General features: G+C 28.3%; 1 long non-coding RNA gene across 1 annotated transcript; it reads right to left on the reverse strand.

Annotated features, from left to right (window-relative positions):
- Window positions 1-3,792: 3,792 nt before the first annotated feature.
- On the reverse strand, window positions 3,793-5,701 carry LOC107936228 (uncharacterized). The gene is made up of 2 exons (XR_001694348.2): window positions 5,043-5,701; window positions 3,793-4,918 (listed from the first exon to the last, which is right to left on the reverse strand). It is a non-coding gene; the product is annotated as an uncharacterized lncRNA (long non-coding RNA).
- Window positions 5,702-8,372: the final 2,671 nt, after the last annotated feature.

Genomic DNA, 8,372 nt, shown 5'->3' on the forward strand with positions numbered 1-8,372 from the left:
TCAAAATGAAAATGGAAAAGCTCCGAGACTTTCGATTTGTTGAGTCCGAGATCTAGCTACCCTAAATACCTGAGAAGGAGAAACTAGGAGAGTGAGCTACACAAGCTCAGTGTGAGTCCAAAACAAAAGTTAATGGCAAATGACGAACTAATCAAATATACTTAAAAGTATTTACTGACAACATACGGAAATCTCGAACCTATAGTCAGATATATGAAAATTTTCAATTAACATTGTAATAGGCCCAATTTGCCCGGCCCGTTAGTAAAATAAACCAAATGAAAAAATAAAAATTAAATAGTCCAGCAAACAGTCCAAATTACAAAAAATTCACCAGACCCAAAATTTAACCCACACCCAATCTAAATTCCCAAAACAGTGGCCCAATGCCCAAAACAATTTTTGCAAACCCTAGAGACCAAAACCCTAAGCCTTCAGCCGCCGTCGCCCTCACGTGCCCCACGAGCCACGCCTCTGAGCCGCTCCACGTCGCACGCCTCCGTACAGCCTTCACACACCGTCATGCACTGCGCGTATGACTGTACCTGCACACAAGCAAACAAGAAAAGACGAATAGAAAACAACAACAAACAAAAAAGGAGTGAAAGATATTTCTTTTGTAATTTTTTTTCATTTTTCTGGCGATATAAAAGCCAAATACGCATTGTAAACGGGATATTCACGAAATCAATACGAAAAAGCAGTAAAAAACTTTAGTTTTTTTCTAAAAGAAAGGTGATTCTCCGATTCTTTTCTTTCTTGGATTTGCCTCTTTTTTTAAAGAGTGAGAATAAAAAAATAAAAGAAAAAGAGGTAGGAAGTTCTTACCTTTGTGAAAGAACCGTCGAAGCCTTGTTTACTCCGTCCAAATCGGAGTTAGATCGAGTTTGGGTTTGACACGGCAGAAGGGAGGAAAGGGGGTCTTAGTTTTTTTTTTCTGATAGTTTAAAAGAGGTGGTCAAATAATGGGGATTTTAGGATTTTGATTTAGTTTATATGAGGTTCAAGAAATGACACTGTTCAGGGCCAGCTTCAATGGCTCCAAAACGGTGCCGCATTGGCCTATACCCGATGACCGACCCAGAGGTGGCTGTGACCAGCACGTTTTGGGTCTGATGGGGTATTTGCGCAATTGGCCCCTCGGATTTCCTTTATTATTTCAATTTCGTTTTTTTCCTTTTTTAAAATTAGGCCCTGTAGTTTGTTTGAATTTCATTTTAACCCCTTATGACGCTGCGTTTTGGGGAAGCGGGATATTTCCCAATCGGTCCCCCAAGTAAATTGCGCATTACATTTGACCCCTTTGCTTTACTCTATTTTCATTTTTTTCTTTCAATTTTGTTTTTTAATTTAATTTAATATTTTGTTACTTGTTTTTTTTTGTTTTTTTTAATAAGTTTATTAATTAATTTACTATTATTATCATTGTTATTATCACTAACGTTATTATTATACTAGTTTATATATTTATCTACATATTTTTTTATGTATATACATTATTTTATTATATAATTTTATTTTAAGTTTTAACATTTATATACGATACTATTTTATACATATGTACAATTTATATTAAACCAAATTTTTTATTATATGTATGTATATAATATATTGTTGAATAGACGAACCTATTTCAAAGAAATAAACCGCCACACTCAGTGAGTTAGAGTGCAACAGTTCAATCTTCAAAGCTAGATTCGTCCCTTTTTTAAAAATAAAAAAAAATCATGTGTTTTAAGAAGGATATTTGATTACTTAAGTCAATCGAGAAATCAGAATCCAGTAAGTTAGGGTTCCATCTCTCGAAATTCCTAAACATCAAATATGGCCTTTATTTTAAAATCGAGATGACAAAATGTCATATCCAGTAAGTTAGGATCCAACATTTTGAAATCTTAATTAATTTTATTTAGAAATCATATGGTTTTTATTGCAAAAGAGATACTCGACTACCTAAATTCATCAGAAAAATTGAAGCCCAGTAAGTTAGGGCCCAATTCTCTCGCGAATTATGAAAGTTGAGTATTATAATATACTCTCTCTTTTGCTCTTCCATATTCTTTGTTCTTTATTCTCTTGTCTATTTATTTTATATGAATTATAATTTTTTTATACGTTTTATACTTGTTTTAACAAAAAAAAGAAATATACAAATTTTGATTCGGTTAATATTTTTTGAAAAAATTTTGATTTGGTTAACGGCTAAAGGATTAAAAGGTTCAATTAATTCAATTAATATTAGTTCAGTTTAATTTACCGTTTTAACACCTTAAATATTAGTTGGACAATAAATTAAGAGAGAAACTTTGGGCAACTAAACCTTTACTTGGATTGGATCCAAACCTTAAGAAAATTACCTGATTAAGGCATGGGTCATAGTTATATTTTCAAGATATGGTGAGGTGAGCTGGTGGCTTAAAAACTTCTCTTAAAATATACAAATATATTTCATTACGTATTTATTTTTAAATAGAACATATTTAATATTTAATATTTATGAACATTAAATAAATTAATATAATAAAAAATAATTACATAGAACAAAAATAAATATAAAATTATAAAAGAATCAAATGTTAACAATTTTAATAATAAAATAAATTAATTTTAGAAAAAGTATATAAATAAAAGAGCTGGAAGTGAAAATGGCGGTAGTGGAAATGGATACCATTAATATTACAAGCTTCATGATGCATGCATACATGCATCAAAATGCAATAATATTTATTAATCCAAAATGAGGCATATATATTTATTTATATAAATATTGTTTTGCCTCTTCCTACCTACTTTAATATATGATATCAAAATTTTGAAATATCAAAGATGAGTATGTTTCATTTAATCATAATTCGGATTTAATTATTATTTACTTATCATCTGGATTTATATTTAATTAAAATTTAAAATTTAAACAAATAGTAGCTTATGGTACACTTATATGGTTGAAAATTTTTAATGCATATATTTATTTGTTATAAATATTTTATTATTAAGTGAATACCCATCAAGATCTTTAATATTTATTAAAAGTTGAGTTTTATATTACCTATAAATATAGGTTTGGAAAAGCATTACAAACATCTTTAAAGTAGAGTTTACCATTTCTGTTTCTTTAATTCTCTTTATTATTTATTTGATAACACGTTATCAACATGATACTCGTTTTTCATAATTCCCTTCTAAAATTTTTCCAATTTTTTTCTCAACTCCCTATTAAAAATACCTTCATAATAATACTTTTTTTTACTCTTTAAAAAGCTTGGATACTTTAGCCATTTTTCAACTAAGTTGGTATTTAACTCACAAAATTTAAATATAATATAAATTAATTATAAGCTGATATTGTATTCGGAGTATTTGAATTTGTTACATATTTAAATAAAACATATTTGAATAACAAATTCAATCAATAGTAAGTATTTAAAATAAGCATCTAATTTTTTAATGGGACTACAGAATACAAAGGATTGATTACTAAACCCGTTCCAATAGATATCTTGAAAAATAAAAAAGAATACTTATCAAACATCTAAAATCTTGTAAGTTAAAATATAACACCTCAAACTTGGCCGAGATATTTTGACCAAATTACGAAGGTTACATTGCTCCTTCAAATCCAAACCAAAAACCTTCTTTAAAACCTTTCGATTTGATAAAAGTATTTGATTTCGTTTCTTTTGAGTGTTTGGGAGCTTAAGTTTATACCATCATGTCTTTGAATTAGACACTTTCCGCGGAAAGACCTTTTAGAGTTATCATCTTTAGAAATTTCATTTAACTTAATAAAAATTTATCAAAAATAACCAACTAAATAATATTAGCCAAAAATCCAAAAAAAAAAATCAAAATAAACGTACAAAAAAACAAATTACAGTTTAAAAAGTCCATAATATCCAAAAAAAAGTTTCCTAATGAAACCAAATTCAATACCAAATCAAAACCAAATCCAATATCAAATCGAGCTTCAAGATCACCGCCCAACTTTCTCTAAGGATTACCTGAAAATAGTAAAATAATAAAGTTAGCTAAAAGCCAATATGTGTGCCACGGCGCACAAACAGAAATCACATGCATAATTAAAACATACATATCAGAATTTCACATGTGCAAAAGTATCTATCAGAACAAATTAATCCAACCCCCGTCAGCTATCTATCATCTCCATCTAACCCATCAAATCATAAGGATTGCAATAGTCCATCCAACCAGCACATCGTAATGTTGACGTATGCCACTCAGAAAATTTACAGTTCAAATAGAAATTTGTGAAAATACGGTAAAAAATGTAGTAATACTGCCAAAATAATACTTCCTCCAATCCATATCATATCTCACCCCAATGCACATATATTATCATGTTAATATCTCATACAACATATATTCTTATCGAATCGAAAATATGACATATTTCATCAATGTCATTAATTCAGATTTTATCACAAGCTTATATAGAGTTATTACTTAATTTCATACTTACTAACATACAAACATATAAACTTTAAAGTACTACATGCTATCTAAAAATCCAATTTCAAAACTTTATTCTCAATCCAAACAGAACCCACAAAAAGATCAGAATGGATCCACACACCCATATAACCTACACAATCTAACAAATCAAACTGTGTCACTCACACCGAGTGACGAACTGCAATTTCGGATTTTTCCTTAATTTTTGAATTAGAAACACACATCTAATTGCTGTAAAAAAGTCGGCACCACAACAGCAACAATTACTGAACACAACATTTACAACCCAACCTAATTAGCAACTAAAAACGAAACCGAAAGGCGGATTCAGTGCTTAACACTTAAACCAATCCCCAAACCGGCATTAGAAACTTAACCCCGGGAAATCAGCAGTAGAGCAGCGACTAAACTGCCGGCGGATGATTGTGCACCTCACGAACTTCTCCTATCAAAACAACAAAACATCCATCTAAGCGCTACCCAACAAAATAACGGCCACCTACTCTAAGATCATATCAACAAAGGAAGTACCACATTACAACCGGTAACAAAAAAATAGACGTTCTTACCCGAGACGAAACCTTAAAGCCGCACTTCCACTACAAGGAAGGAAACGGAAAAACGAAGTTGAACAAGGAATGCTACGTCGGATTATGGCAGGAACCAAAATTAAGAAGAGAAAAAGAAGGGAAATAGGGGTGTAAAGTGTAAATAATTGGCAGCAGAGGAAACCAAAAATTCGGCAGTCAAATTGGAAAGAAAAAGAAAAACAGAGGGTATGGAGGGAGGGGGGGAGTTGGACGGCAGCTTTGGAGATAAAATCAAAATAAATAAAATCAAATCCGATTTTATTTTAAATTCAATCCGATACCATCTTATAAGTTGCTAGGAATTCAATTTCCACTCAAATACCACTGGGTAGTACATAAAGATTCAAACATAAGACTAAACTACCAAACTCATTCTTGTCAACAACGTAATGAAATTGAAAGATATGCTCTACAACTCTGGTATGACATAATTTTCAAATTAATATGAAAATTCAAAACAAGAGAATCAAATTCAAGACCTGTTGATATGTGTCTGTATGTGATACAAGTAAGGTATGTGAAAAATATATGTACGATTTGTGTTTTTGATAAATCTGAAATCTTGATTACGTATGAAAGGTATGCATGACATTTGTTTATGAAATGCATGCGTTAGTTTATTTATGCATGTTATGTGATTGAGGAAGTGTATTCTGACAGTATTACTGTAATTTTGGTGGTTAAACTGTAATATATATTTGGCAGCTCAACTGCACCTTTATGAGTACATAAATTAACAATTCAAACTTAATAAAAATTTCGAGCATTAAATAAAATATTTTTAATCTCTCTATTTTTATCTTAAAAAATTTAATTACTTTTTATTTTTCATATTTTATTTTATTTTATTAATGTGATCTTTTGAATTTTATAGAAAGCTTTAAATAATAATATTTAAATGAACTTAAATTCAATAATAAAATTTTAACTTAGGGATTAGTAACATCACCGACATCAATGTCCACAGCCAATCTCAATTATTGCAATTATTGATCACAATTCATTTTCAGTTTTGCAGATTCACCAAGGCATGTATATCATTTAAACTATGATATATTAATATTAATATTTAAATCCCGGTGAAATTTTTGTATTATTTTTAAAGTTGATTTCATCAATTCGTATAAATAATTTGTGTTAATTTTTTAATATTTAATTTATTATCTCAAATGTTATATACAATTGGATTTAAGTATAATATTGTTGAATTTACAAAAAAAAAAAAAAGAATTTCGCTTTCTACCATTGGACATCCGAATAATTATAACTAGAATCAAATTAATATAAAGCACAAAACTAGAATACAATCACAAATAATGCAATTGTATTTTTTTCAATCGCACTTTGCGTTTGGTTAATTAATTATTTTTTTATCAAATTATAGTGTAAAAATTTAAAGGTTACAATTTGCTTAAAGTTTTTGTATTTTTCATATATTTAGAATTTAATCTCCATATTTTTTGAATTTAAAAATTTAAGTTCATTTGTTAACGCTATTAAAACTCTTATGTGTTGTTGTGCCATTTTGAGAAAAATAAAATAAACTTTGTATCTACGTGCATAAATTTATAAAGAATTTTAACGGTGCTAACCATTATTAAAAATTCATATCATCAAAAATTGAGATATCAAATTAAGTGAAAATTAAATCTCTATTTTTGAGTGAAATTATTCAAACTCATACTGACTCATAATATTGGGAAAAAATGGACAGAAATTCAATGTGGAAAGCGTCAAGACAAGCCTTTTATATATGATTATATAGATATTTTAACCAAATAAATCAATCTTTACGACACAAAAACTCTTACTTTATTAATTTTGAAAAACCTTGCATTAATTAACGTCGGTGATGGTACTCTTTCACGACAGCTACTTGAAAAGATATCAAATACCGACACAACAATTGCTTTTTATTTAATTTAGAAATGTATTTTATAATAAGATATTACTTATCAAGTCTTAATTTAATCTCTTTTTCTATATTTATTACATATGATTTTTAATTTTTATTAATATTAAAATAATACTTTAAACCCAATACTCTATAATAAATAATATATATAATTATTATCATTCAACTCATTTGTATAGCTAAATGAATAAAAACTATATTTATCATATTATTTTTTATATGACTTTAGCTATGATTAATTATTAATTAATATTGAAAAATAAAATTATTTTAAAATTTATCTATATTATCATATTTATAAAACATTTTAAAGATTATATTTATCACATCAATTAATATTATTTTAATTATTATTAATTAATATTATAATAATACGTTATATCTTTTTTTTATTCAAAATTTTCTATGGCTAAAAGACAAATGGTATTACCAAGAAATCAAGCTAAGAATTGGTTTTATATGCAATAAATTCTGTATCTACCAAGCACATGGATATGGCTTTATCTTTTTGAAACTAAGGAATAGTCCAAATTATATCATTGTCACTTCAACAATTTTTCAAAGGGTTTGTTGAGTTTGGAGCCCATGGTCATGCTTCACCTACGTTGTTCACACCTGAACATTACGTGTTGGACATGTAAATACATTCAAATTTTAAGGTTATTGAGATTGACAAACCCACATATACACCATACATATTTCACAAAGGAAACAGATTAAGCTTTCACCACACTTACTGCCAGATTGGGTGAATTTGTAGATAATATTTCTAGCTTTTAATACATTACTAAGTGGGGTTAAATGGCTATTGTGCGTTTCATTTATTTTTATCTTTTAATTTGTCGATTAAATTAATTAGTGGAGTAGTAAAAAAAATTGTATTAAAATTTTCAGTTGACATCAATTTCAAGTTCGATAAAGGTAACTCGTAACCCTACCTCTTATTACAAAAAATTCATTAATTATAAATATATATGGAGTATAGGATACTTCAAAAGTGAATACAAATATTACCTAAAAAGAACTTATAATATAAATATGAAGTAAGTAAAATTGTATAAGGAAATTAATGCAAGTATAGAATCCTAGTTTGATTGGCATCAATATTGTTGCTAATGCAAGAGGACTTGGGTTCAAGCACATTGAAGCGTATTTATCCTCATATTTTAAGAATTGGGAAGGGATTATAAGTAATCCTAAGCATTGTTATCGGAAAAAGTAGGAGTCACAATGGAAGTGGAACAAAAGGTATGATCCATGAATATTTATATGAATGCTCCATAAAAACTTTTTTGTTATTCTTTCTTAATTAATCGTTTCTGATTCACCAGCTCTTATCTCTTTTGATTGAAAAGGAGCAATAAAAAATCGAGAGATTACAAAGTTAACTGAAA

This window comes from Gossypium hirsutum, chromosome D02 (assembly GCF_007990345.1).
Source record: "Gossypium hirsutum isolate 1008001.06 chromosome D02, Gossypium_hirsutum_v2.1, whole genome shotgun sequence".
Taxonomy (NCBI): Eukaryota; Viridiplantae; Streptophyta; class Magnoliopsida; order Malvales; family Malvaceae; genus Gossypium; species Gossypium hirsutum.